Source organism: Piliocolobus tephrosceles, chromosome 14 (genome assembly GCF_002776525.5).
Source record: "Piliocolobus tephrosceles isolate RC106 chromosome 14, ASM277652v3, whole genome shotgun sequence".
Taxonomy (NCBI): Eukaryota; Metazoa; Chordata; class Mammalia; order Primates; family Cercopithecidae; genus Piliocolobus; species Piliocolobus tephrosceles.
Genome location: NC_045447.1, coordinates 84,269,250 through 84,281,863, shown reverse-complemented (window position 1 = coordinate 84,281,863; position 12,614 = coordinate 84,269,250).

Genomic DNA, 12,614 nt, shown 5'->3' with positions numbered 1-12,614 from the left:
TTTTGGAATAAGTGTGATGTGGTGCTGAGAAGAATGTATATTCTGTTGACTTGGGGTGGAGAGTTCTATAGATGTCTATTAGGTCCGCTTGGTGCAGAGATGAGTTCAATTCCTGGATATCCTTGTTAACTTTCTGTCTCGTTGATCTGTCTAATGTTGACAGTGGAGTGTTGAAGTCTCCCATTATTATTGTATGGGAGTCTAAGTCTCTTTGTAAGTCTCTAAGGACTTGCTTTATGAATCTGGGTGCTCCTGTATTGGGTGCATATATATTTAGGATAGTTAGCTCTTCCTGTTGAATTGATCCCTTTACCATTATGTAATGGCCTTCTTTGTCTCTTTTGATCTTTGATGGTTTAAAGTCTGTTTTATCAGAGACTAGGATTGCAACCCCTGCTTTTTTTTGTTCTCCATTTGCTTGGTAGATCTTCCTCCATCCCTTTATTTTGAGCCTATGTATGTCTCTGCATGTGAGATGGGTCTCCTGAAGACAGCAGACTGATGGGTCTTGACTCTTTATCCAGTTTGCCAGTCTGTGTCTTTTAATTGGAGCATTTAGTCCATTTACATTTAAGGTTAATATTGTTATGTGTGAACTTGATCCTGCCATTGTGATATTAACTGGTTATTTTGCTCATTAGTTGATGCAGTTTCTTCCTAGCCTCAATGGTCTTTACATTTTGGCATGTTTTTGCAATGGCTGGTACCGGTTGTTCCTTTCCATGTTTAGGGCTTCCTTCAGGGTCTCTTGTAAGGCAGGCCTGGTGGTGACAAAATCTCTAAGCATTTGCTTATCTGTAAAGAATTTTATTTCTCCTTCACTTATGAAACTTAGTTTGGCTGGATATGAAATTCTGGGTTTAAAATTCTTTTCTTTAAGAACGTTGAATATTGGCCCCCACTCTCTTCTGGCTTGTAGAGTTTCTGCCGAGAGATCTGCTGTCAGTCTGATGGGCTTCCCTTTGTGGGTAACCTGACCTTTCTCTCTGGCTGCCCTTAAGATTTTTTCCTTCATTTCAACTTTGTTGAATCTGGCAATTATGTGTCTTGGAGTTGCTCTTCTGGAGGAGTATCTTTGTGGCATTCTCTGTATTTCCTGAATTTGAATGTTGGCCTGCCCTTCTAGGTTGGGGAAGTTCTCCTGGATGATATCCTGTAGAGTGTTTTCCAATTTGGTTCCATTTTCCCCCTCACTTTCAGGCACCCCAATCAGACGTAGATTTGGTCTTTTGACATAATCCCATACTTCTTGCAGGCTTTGTTCATTTCTTTTTCTTCTTTTTTCTTTTGGTTTCTCTTCTCGCTTCATTTCATTCATTTGATCCTCAATCGCTGATACTCTTTCTTCCAGTTGATCGAGTCGGTTACTGAAGCTTGTGCATTTGTCACGTATTTCTCGTGTCATGGTTTTCATCTCTGTCATTTCGTTTATGACCTTCTCTGCATTAATTAGTCTAGCTGTCAATTCTTCCACTCTTTTTTCAAGATTTTTAGTTTCTTTGCGCTGGGTACGTAATTCCTCCTTTAGCTCTGAGAGGTTTGATGGACTGAAGCCTTCTTCTCTCATCTCGTCAAAATCATTCTCTGACCAGCTTTGATCCATTGCTGGCGATGGGCTGTGCTCCTTTGCAGGAGGAGATGCGCTCTTAGTTTTTGAATTTCCAGCTTTTCTGCCCTGCTTTTTCCCCATCTTTGTGGTTTTATCTGTCTCTGGTCTTTGATGATGGTGATGTACTGATGGGGTTTTGGTATAGGTGACCTTCCTGTTTGATAGTTTTCCTTCTGACAGTCAGGACCCTCAGCTATAGGTCTGTTGGAGATTGCTTGAGGTCCACTCCAGACCCTGTTTGCCTGGGTATCAGCAGCAGAGGTTGCAGAAGACAGAATATTGCTGAACAGCGAGTGCACCTGTCTGATTCTTGCTTTGGAAGCTTCCTCTCAGGGGTGTACTCCACCCTGTGAGGTGTGGGGTGTCAGACTGCCCCTAGTGGGAGATGTCTCCCAGTTAGGCTACTCAGGGGTCAGGAACCCACTTGAGCAGGCAGACTGCCCCTTCTCAGATCTCAACCTCCGTGTTGGGAGATCCACTGCTCTCTTCAAAGCTGTCAGACAGAGTCGTTCGCGTTTGCACAGGCTTCTGCACCTTTAGCTGAGCCCTGTCCCCAGAGGCGCAGTCTACAGAGACAGGCAGGTTTCCTTGAGCTGCTGTGAGCTCCACCCAGTTCGAGCTTCCCAGCGGCTTTATTTACCTACTTAAGCCTCAGCGATGGCAGGCGCCCCTCCCCCAGCCTCGCTGCTGCCTTGCGGTTAGATTGCCGCAGACTGCTGTGTTAGCAAGGAGGGAGGCTCCGTGGGCGTGGGACCCTCCCGGCCAGGTGTGGGATATATTCTCCAGTGTGCCGGTGTTATAGCGCAGTATTGGGGTGGGAGTTACCCGATTTTCCAGGTGTTGTGTGTCTCAGTTCCCCTGGCAAGGAAAAGGGACTCCCTTCCCCCTCGCGCTTCCCAGGTGAGGCAATGCCTCGCCCTGCTTCAGCTCTCGCTGGTCGGGCTGCAGCAGCTGACCCGCACGGATTGTCCGGCACTCCTGAGTGAGATGACCCCAGTACCTCAGTTGAAAATGCAGAAATCACCGGTCTTCTGTGTCGCTCGTGCTGGGAGATGGAGACTGGAGCTGTTCCTATTCGGCCATCTTGCTCCGCCCTCTATTATCTACTTTTAAAAAAATTACACGTGGGGCTGGGCACAGTGGTTCATGCCTGATTCCCAGCACTTTGGGAGGCAGGCGGATCACTTCAGGCCAGGAGTTCAAGACCAGCCTGCCCAACGTGGCGAAACCCTGTCTCTACTAAAACTACAAAAAAATTAGCTGGGCGTGGTGGCATGTGCCTATGGTCCCAGCTACTCAGGAGGCTGAGGCATGAGAATTGCTTGAACCCAGGAGGTAGAGGTTGCAGTGAGCCGAGATTGTGCCACTGCACTCCAGCCTGGGCAACAGAGCGAGACTCTGCTTCAAAATAAAAAATTACATGTGAAACATATGACTACATTCCCTTTTTAAAAGCGAGAATAATACAAATAAAACTAGTGCATTTGACATTTATCTCTCTCAGTTTTTTTTCTTTATCCTTCATCCTCCAGAGTTAACTACTCTTATGCGCTTGTGCAGTGTATAATGTCCTTTCAGGTCATTTTTATATTTTACATGCATTTTTTCTATAGAGAATATGCAGTAATATTTTGAGTGCAAATGTATTAAACACAATGTATTAAATACATACATAAATATATAAAAATACACTAAGAATAGTTTTATGGTTTGATTTTATATTAAAAAGTATATATTTTGACATGTGTCCATGTTGATACATATAAATCTAGTTCCCTTTTATTGCTGTAGAGTTTTTATATGAGTATATGACACTTTATCCATTACTCTACTGATTTAACATATAGATTGCTTCCAGTTTTTCATTTTTACAGTGTTTCAGGGATATGTCTTTATGTACATGTGCAAGCATTTCTCTAGGATAGATACCAAGGTTTAGAATTGCTAGACTGTATACCACACTTATTAATCTCCTTCAGTTTCTTGGTATTGTGGATATTATTGCTTGTGGCAAGTTTCTTGGTAACTGATAATTTGAGAATTATATCAGTACAGGCCTGACTCAGTGACTCATGTCTGTAATCGTAGCACTTTGGGAGGTCAAGGAGGGTGAATCGCTTGAGCCCAGGAGTTGGAGTCCAGCCTGGGCAACATGGCAAAAACCTCATCTCTACTAAAAGTGCAAAAATTGTGGCTGGGCACGGTGGTTCACACCTGTAATCCCAGCTCTTAGGGAGGCAGAGGCAGGAGGATAGCCTGAGCCCAGGAGTTTGAGACCTGCCTGGGCAATACAGCAAGACCCATTCGACACAAAAAGGAAAAAAACAAAAACTGAGGGGGAAGGATCACCTGAGCCTGGGGAGGTCAAGGCTGCAGTGGGCCATGATGGCACCACTACACTACAGCCTGGGTAACGAGCAATACCTGGTTTAAAAAAGAAAAATTGTATCAGAACAAAATCTCTCTCATTTCCTCTCTCTACCATTGTCTTTAGTTCATCTCTCTCTCTCTTTTTGTCCCCATCTGTCTCGCTTCCTCTCTCTACCATTGTATTTAGTTGGTCTCTCTCTCTGTGTGTGTATGTGTATGTGTATGTCTCTGTCTCTGTCTCTCTTTCCCTCCCATGCGCCTGCACATACACCTACAGACACACATATCCCACTCCTTCACACAGTGTCCTTTCTTTCCTCCACCATATTTTGGTTCTATGGGGACTGAAGCTTATATAATTTTTGAAGTATCCTCTGAAAAAATACAAAATTACAAGTACAAATTCTGATTATTCAGAATGGGAGAAGAACTCACACCCTCAGCGCTATTAACATTTGGAGTTAGCTGGAGTTCTTTGTTAGGGGAAGTGAGGCACTGTCTTGTGCATTGCAGGATGTTCAACCGCATCCCTGACCTCTACTCACTAGATGTCAGTAGCACCTCCCTCATTTTGACAACCTAAAATGTCCCGGATATTTCCAAATGTCCCTTAAGGGGTAAAATTGCCCTCAGTTGAGAACCATTGCTCTAATTCTACCCACTCTTTTTTGGCATATAGAAAAAGAAAGAACACTCTCCAGTGCCTCTTATGAGTCTAACTTTGTCTAAAATCTGGTAAGGAAATTAAAATAAATGAAAATGTTCTGTTAATCTTACTTTATGAACATATGTGAAAATATCTAGCAGTGTCCAAAAAAAAAAAAAAAAATAACATGACCTGAGTTCATTGAAGGAATTCAAGTTTGATTAAATACAAGGAAGTCAAATCAATTAATGTAATTCTTCATATGAAAAGATTAAAGGAGAGATTAAAGGAGAAAAAGCATTCAAGTTTTTTAAAGCAAGGCTATTATATTATATTATATACATAATATATATATTCAGAATGGGAGAAGGAGTTGGAGTCCAGCCTGGGCAACATGGCAAATATATATATATATTATGTATATTATATAATATATAATATGCATTATTTATTATACATACTATAAATATATAATTTCAATAGCCTTTGAGGTACAAGTAGCTTTTTATTACATGCATGTATTGTACAGTGGTGACATCTAAGATTTTAGTGCACTCATCACCTGAGTGGTGTACATTGTACCCAATATGCAGTTTGTCACCAGGCTGGAGTGCAGTGGCACAATCTCAGCTCACTGTAGCCTCAACCTCCTGAGCTTAAGCAGTCCTCCCACCTCAGCCCCTGCAAGTAGCTGGGACTACAGGCTTGTGCCACCATGCCTGGCTAATTTTTTTGTATTTTTTGTAGAGACGGAGTTTTGCCATGTTGCCCAGGCTGGTCTCCAGTTCCTAAGTTAAAGTGATCTGCCTGCCTCGGCCTCCCAAAATGCTAGGATTACAGGCATGAGCCACTGTGCCCAGCCTATATGCAGCTTTTTATCCCTCACCTCTCTCCGACTCTCCTCTTTCTGAGTCTCCGAAGTTCATTTTACCACTCTGCAAGCTTTTGCATACCCATACCTTAGCTCCCACTTATAAGTGAGAACACACTGTATTTGATTTTCCATTACTGAGTTAATTCACTTAGAGTAATGGCCTCCAGCTCCATCCAAGTTGCTGCAAAAGACATTATTTTGTTCTTTCTTATGCTGAATAGTATTCCATGGTGTATATATACCACATTTTATTTTTCCAATCATTGATTGATAGACACTTAGGTTGGTTTCATATCTTTGCAATTGTGAACATTCAATAATTTTCAACACACATTCATGGTTAATATTTCTAGGAAACTATGCATAGAAGAAAACTTTCTTTAACCAGTAAAAGGCAACTTCAAAAACATTCAGTAAACTCATATTCAGTGACGAATTTTTTTTTTTTTTTTTTTTTTTTTTGAGATGGAGCCTCGCTCTGTCGCCCAGGCTGGAGTGCAGGGGCACAATCTCGGCTCACTGCAAGCTCCGCCTCCCGGGTTCACGCCATTCTCCTGCCTCAGCCTCCGGAGTAGCTGGGACTACAGGCGCCCGCCACAATGCCCGGCTAATTTTGTTTTTTTTGTATTTTTAGTAGAGACGGGGTTTCACCGTGTTAGCCAGGATGGTCTTGATCTCCTGACCTTGTGATCCGCCCACCTCGGCCTCCCAAAGTGCTGGGATTACAGGCGTGAGCCACCGCACCCGGCCAGTGACAAATTTTTTTGAAATACTTTCTTTAGTTTAAGAACGTTAAGGATGATACTATCACTGCTTCTGTTGAGCACTGCATTGAATATCTTAGCCTGCCAAATAAATGAAGAACATAGGATAGAAGAGTTGAAAAGGAAAACCCAGGCTTGGCACGGTGACTCACACCGGTAACCTCACACTTTGGGAGGCCAAGGTGGGCAGATTACCTGAGGTCAAGAGTTTGAGACCAGCTTGGCCAACACGGCGGAACCCTGTCTCTACTAAAAATACAATAATTAGTCTGGCGCAGTGGCATGCTCCTGTAATCTCAGCTACTTGAGAGGCTGAGTTAGGAGAACTGCTTGAACCTGGGAGGTGGAGGTTGCAGTAAGACGAGATCTGGCCACTGCACTCCAGCCTGGATGACAAAGCGAGACTCTGTCTCAAAAAAAAAAAAAAGGAAAAACCAAAACTTGTCTTGCTAAGAAGTCTGACCTAATAGCAAAAGAAAATTGTGGTAAGCAGAATAATGCTTCCTGCAAAGTTGTCCACATCCTAATCCTCTAAACTTATGAATTTTCAGATCGATCTGTATCATTTAAAACAAACAGAAGCATAGTATATGGAATATTAGATAATTCCTATGAATCTGTAGAAAGAAACCACAAAACAAAACAATAAACAAAAAAACCCAGATAAGCCAGTAGGCAAATAGACAAAAATAAGCATTTTTGCCCAAGGTGAAATGTGAATGGTCATGGAATATATGAAAATATACTCAATTTCATTAATATTTAGATAAATGCAAATTAAAACCTCCATGAAATACATTTTCACCATTATCAGATAGGCAAAAATTAAAAAGTTGGACACTAGCAAGTTTTGGCACGTAAGTATATTGGTAAGGGTAGCATGGATTAGTGCAGCCAGTGGGAAACAGTTTTTTATCATTTGGTAAGGTGTACATATCCTACAAATCAGCAATGTATATACTAGATATATAACCTAAAGAAATTCTTTCACATGGGTACCTGGGTAGCTATAAAAGAGTATTTTAGCACAGTGATTCACAGTAGCAAAAATCTGGAAACAACTCAAATATTTATCAACAGTAGAATGGATTCATAAACTGCAGTACAATCATTTGATGAAGTGCCATACCATAGTGAATATTAATTAACTACAGCTAGAAATTCAACATAACTGAATCTCAAAAGTATAATCTTAAGCAAAAAAAGATGAGTTATAGATGAATATATATGCAATGATTTTATGTGAACATTCTTTTAAAAACCAAAACTAAACAATGTATTGTTAGGATGCATATATGAGAGTTAGGACTACATAAGAAGAAGTTAAAAAAAAAAAGATTAACATGAATTTTAAGAACGTGCTTACCTCTCTGGCAGAGGAAAGGATATGTGATTTGGGAGGAGTGTACAGCTTTTAAATTGTTGGTAATGTTCTATTTCTCATGCTGTATCAGTGTTACATGAGTGCTCATTTGATTACTATTCCTTAAAATATACATACATTTTATCTACACACTTTTACAGTTATGTTTCACGTAAAAGGTAAAACATTTTCAATGGGAAAAAAGAGAAAATCTTTAATGTATCCATGTAATTTACCATATTAATGGATCAAAGGGAAGAAATCATTATCTCAATATGTGTAAATAAACATCTAATAAAGTTCAATGTCTATTTGTAATAAACTCTTAGAAAACTAGGAACGAGACTGAAGTTTCTTAACTTGATAAGCGCTATATATCAAAAACCTAGAGCATGCATTATAATTAATGAAGATACTTTGCATTCATTCTAGTTAAGATCAAAAGAAAGATATCACAATCCCCACTGCTGAAGATCCTAGATAATGCTCTAAAATAAGAAAAATCATTAAGAGATTTAAAGATTCTGTGCTGGTTTTTCTCTGCTCACACTTATGTATCTCTTGTTTGTCCCTCAACCTGCGCTATGCCCTGGGAGCCTGATTTCTCTGGCCAGGCACATCTAGGCTTGCTTGCCCCTCTGACTCTGATTGGCTGGTGGGAGACTCTAGCAGGAGACTGGAGGGTGACTGCATTTGGGTAGTGGCTGAGTTCCACCTCCTTTGGCCACAGTCCCCATTACACAACACTTTTTCCATGGCTGCAACTCTTCCTGGGCTTGGTAACAACTTCCTTGACTCTTCAGGGCTACTTCTAACTGCCACATAAAATGCAAATAAAAAACAAGACATGAGAATAGCTTGGTATTCTCAACTCACATCAGAAACTGAGAAAGCTCATGGAATGTTTGAAGCCCCAGTGAAAGGCTTTTAGGGTAGGGGTCTCCTTTGCGTGCTATCTAATGCCCGAGGTGCTTGCACAAATTATTCTTTCCCTTTTAGATGTTTTTTTTTTTAATTTAATTAATGTTGTTTATATTTTCCTTCCTTTTTATTTTCTTTAGATTTTATGTTCTTTTTCTAATGTTTTGAGTTGGATGCTTGTCTGAATAGTTTTTTTCTGTCTTAATTTTTTTTTTTATTATACTTTAAGTCCTAGGGTACGTGTGCACAACGTGCAGGTATGACACATAGGTATACATATGCCATATTGGTTTGCTGAACCCATCATCTCAGCATTTACATTAGGTATTTCTCCTAATGCTATACCTCCCCAGCCCCCACCCCCAAGCAGGCGCCCCGTGTGTAATGTGCCCCACCCTGTGTCCAAGTGATCTCATTGTTCAGTTCACACCTATGAGTGAGAACATGCGGTGTTTGGTTTTCTGTCCTTGTGATACTTTGCGGAGAATGATGGTTTCCAGTGTCATCCATGTCCCTGCAAAGGACATGAACTCGTCCTTTTTTATGGCTTCATAGTATTCCGTGGTGTATATGTGCCACATTTTCTTTATCCAGTCTATCATTGAAAGACATCTGGGTTGGTTCCAAGTCTTTGCTATTGTGAACAGTGCCACAATAAACATACTTGTGCATGTGTCTTTATAGTAGCATGATTTATAATCCTTTGGGTACATACCCAATAATAGGATTGCTGGGTCAGATGGTAATTCTAGTTCTAGATCCTTGAGGAATCGCCACACTGTTTTCCACAATGGTTGAACTAATTTACACTCCCACCAATAGTGCAAAAGCGTTCCTGTTTCTCCACATCCTCTCCAGCATCTGTTGTTTCCTGACTTTTTAATGATTGCCATTCTAACTGGCATGAGATGGTATCTCATTGTGGTTTTGATTTGTATTTCTCTGATGACCAGTGATGATGAGCATTTTTTCATGTTAGCTGCACAGATGTCTTCTTTTGAGAGGTGTCTGTTTATATCCTTTGCCCACTTTTTGATGTTTTTTTTCCCTTGTAAATTCGTTTTAAGTTTTTGTAAATTCTGGATGTTAGCCCTTTGTCAGATAGGTATATTGCAAAAATTTTCTCCCATTCTGCAGGTTGCCTGTTCACTCTGACGGTAGTTTCTTTTGCCATGCAGAAGCTCTTTAGTTTAATTAGATCCCATTTGTCAATTTTGGCTTTTGTTGACATTGCTTTTGGTGTTTTAGTCATGAAGTCCTTGCGCATGCCTATGTCCTGAATAGTATTGCCTAGGTTTTCTTCTAGGGCTTTTATGGTTTTAGGTCTTATATTTAAGTCTCTAATCCATCTTGAATTAATTTTTGTACACGATGTAAGGAAGGGATCCAATATCAGCTTTCTACATATGGCTAGCCAGTTTTCCCAGCACCATTTATTAAATAGGGAATCCTTTCCCCATTTCTTGTTTTTGTCAGGTTTGTCAAAATTCAGATGGTTGTAGATGTGTGGTGTTATTTCTGAGGCCCCTGTTTTGTTCCATTGGTCTATATCTGTTTTGGTACCAGTACCATGCTGTTTTTGTTACTGTAGCTTGTAGTATAGTTTGAAGTCAGGTAGTGTGATGCCTCCAGCTTTGTTCTTTTGGCTTAGGATTGTCTTGGCAATGCGGGCTCTTTTTTGGTTCCATATGAACTTTAAAGTAGTTTTTTCCAATTCTGTGAAGAAAGTCATTGGTAACTTAATGGGAATGGCATTGAATCTATAAATTACTTTGGGCAATATGGCCATTTTCATGATATTGATTCTTCCTATCCATGAGCATGGAATGTTCTTCTATTTGTTTGTGTCCTCTTTTATTTCATTGAGCAGTGGTTTGTAGTTCTCCTTGAAGAGGTCCTTCACATCCCTTGTAAGTTGGATTCCTAGGTATTTTATTCTCTTTGAAGCTATTGTGAATGGGAGTTCACTCCTGATTTGGCTCTCTGTCTGTTAGTGGTGTATAAGAATGCTAGTGACTTTTGCACATTGATTTTTGTATCCTGAGACTTTGCTGAAGTTCCTTATCAGCTTAAGGAGATTTTGGGCTGAGACGATGGGATTGTCTAAATATACAATCGTCATCTGCAAACAGGGACAATTTGACTTCCTCTTTTCCTAATTGAATACCCTTTATTTCTTTCTCCTGCCTGATTGCCTGGCCAGAACTTCAAATACTGTTGAATAGGAGTGATGAGAAAGGGCATCCCTGTAATGTGCCAGTTTTCAAAGGGAATGCTTCCAGGTTTTGCCTATTCAGTGTGATACTGGCTGTGGGTTTGTCATAAATAGCTCTTACTATTTTGAGATACGTTCCATCAGTACTGAATTTATTGAGAGTTTTTAGCATGAAGGACTGTTGAATTTTGTCAAAGGCCTTTTCTCCATGTTTTGAGATAATCATGTGGTTTTTTGTCTTTGGTTCTGTTTATATGCTGGATTATGTTTATTGATTTGTGTGTGTTGAACCAGCCTTGCATCCCAGGTATGAAGCCCACTTGATCATGGTGGATAAATTTTTTGATGTGCTGCTGGATTCGATTTGCCAGTATTTTATTGAGGATTTTTGCCTCAACGTTCATCAGGGATGTTGGTCTAAAATGTTCTCTTTTTGTTGCGTTTCTGCCAGGCTTTGGCATCAGGATGATGCTGGCCTCATAAAATGAGTTAAGGAGGATTCCCTCTTTTTCTATTGATTGGAATAATTTCAGAAGGAATGGTACCAGATCTTGCTTGTAGATTCTGGTAGAATTTGGCTATGAATCCGTCTGGTCCTGAACTTTTTTGGTCGGTAGGCTCTTAATTATTGCCTCAATTTCAGAGCCTGTTATTGGTCTATTCAGGTATTCAGCTTCTTCCTGGTTTAGTCTTGGGAGAGTGTTATGTGTCCAGGAATTTATCCATTTCTTCTAGGTTTTCTAGTTTATTTGCATAGAGGTGTTTATAGTATTCTCTGATGGTAGTTTGTATTTCTGTGAGGTCGGTGGTGATATTCCCTTTATCATTTATTATTGTATCTATTTGATTCTTCTCTCTGTTCTTCTTTATTAGTCTAGCTAGCGGTATGTCAATTTTGTTGATCTGTTCAAAAAGCCAGCTCTTGGGAGGGCATATGTGTCCAGGAATTTACCTGTTTCTTCTTAAGTTTCTAGTTTATTTGCACAGAGGTGTTTATAGTATTCCCTGATGGTAGTTTGCATTTTTATGGCATTGGTGGTGGTGTCCCCTTTATCATTTTTTATTGCGTCTATTTGATTATTCTGTCTTTTCTTCTTTATCGGTCTTGCTAGAGGTTTATCAATTTTGTTGATCTTTTTAAAAAACCAGCTCCTGGATTCATTGATTTTTTGAAGGGCTTTTTTGTCTGTCTCTTTCAGTTCTGCTCTGATCTTAGCTATTTCTTGCCTTCTGCTAGATTTTGAATTTGTTTGCTCTTGCTTCTGTAGTTCTTTTAATTGTGATGTTAGGATGTTAATTTTAGATCTTTCCTTCTTTCTCTTATGGGCATTTAGTGCTATAAATTTCCCTCTACACACTGCTTTAATTGTGTCCCAGAGATTCTGGTACATTGTGTCTTTGTTCTCATTGATTTTATTTCTGCCTTCATTTTGTTATTTACACAGTAGTCATTCAGGAGCAAGTTGTTCAGTTTCCATGTAGTTGTGCGGTTTTGAGTGAGTTTCTTAATCCTGAGTTCTAATTTGATTGCACTGTGGTCTGAGAGACAGTTTGTTGTAATTTCTGTTCTTTTGTATTTGCTGAGGAGTGTTTTACTTCCAACTATGTGGTCAATTTTGGAATGAGTGCGATGTGGTGCTGAGAAGAATGTATATTCTGTTGATTTGGGGTGGAGAGTTCTTGGGGTGGAGAGTTATCTATTAGGTCTGCTTGTTGCAGAGCTGAGTTCAATTCCTGGATATCCTTGTTAACATTCTGTCTCGTTGATCTATCTAATACTGACAATGGGGTATTAAATTCTCCCATTACTATTGTGTGGGAGTCTAAGTCTCTTTGTAGGTCTCTAAGGAGT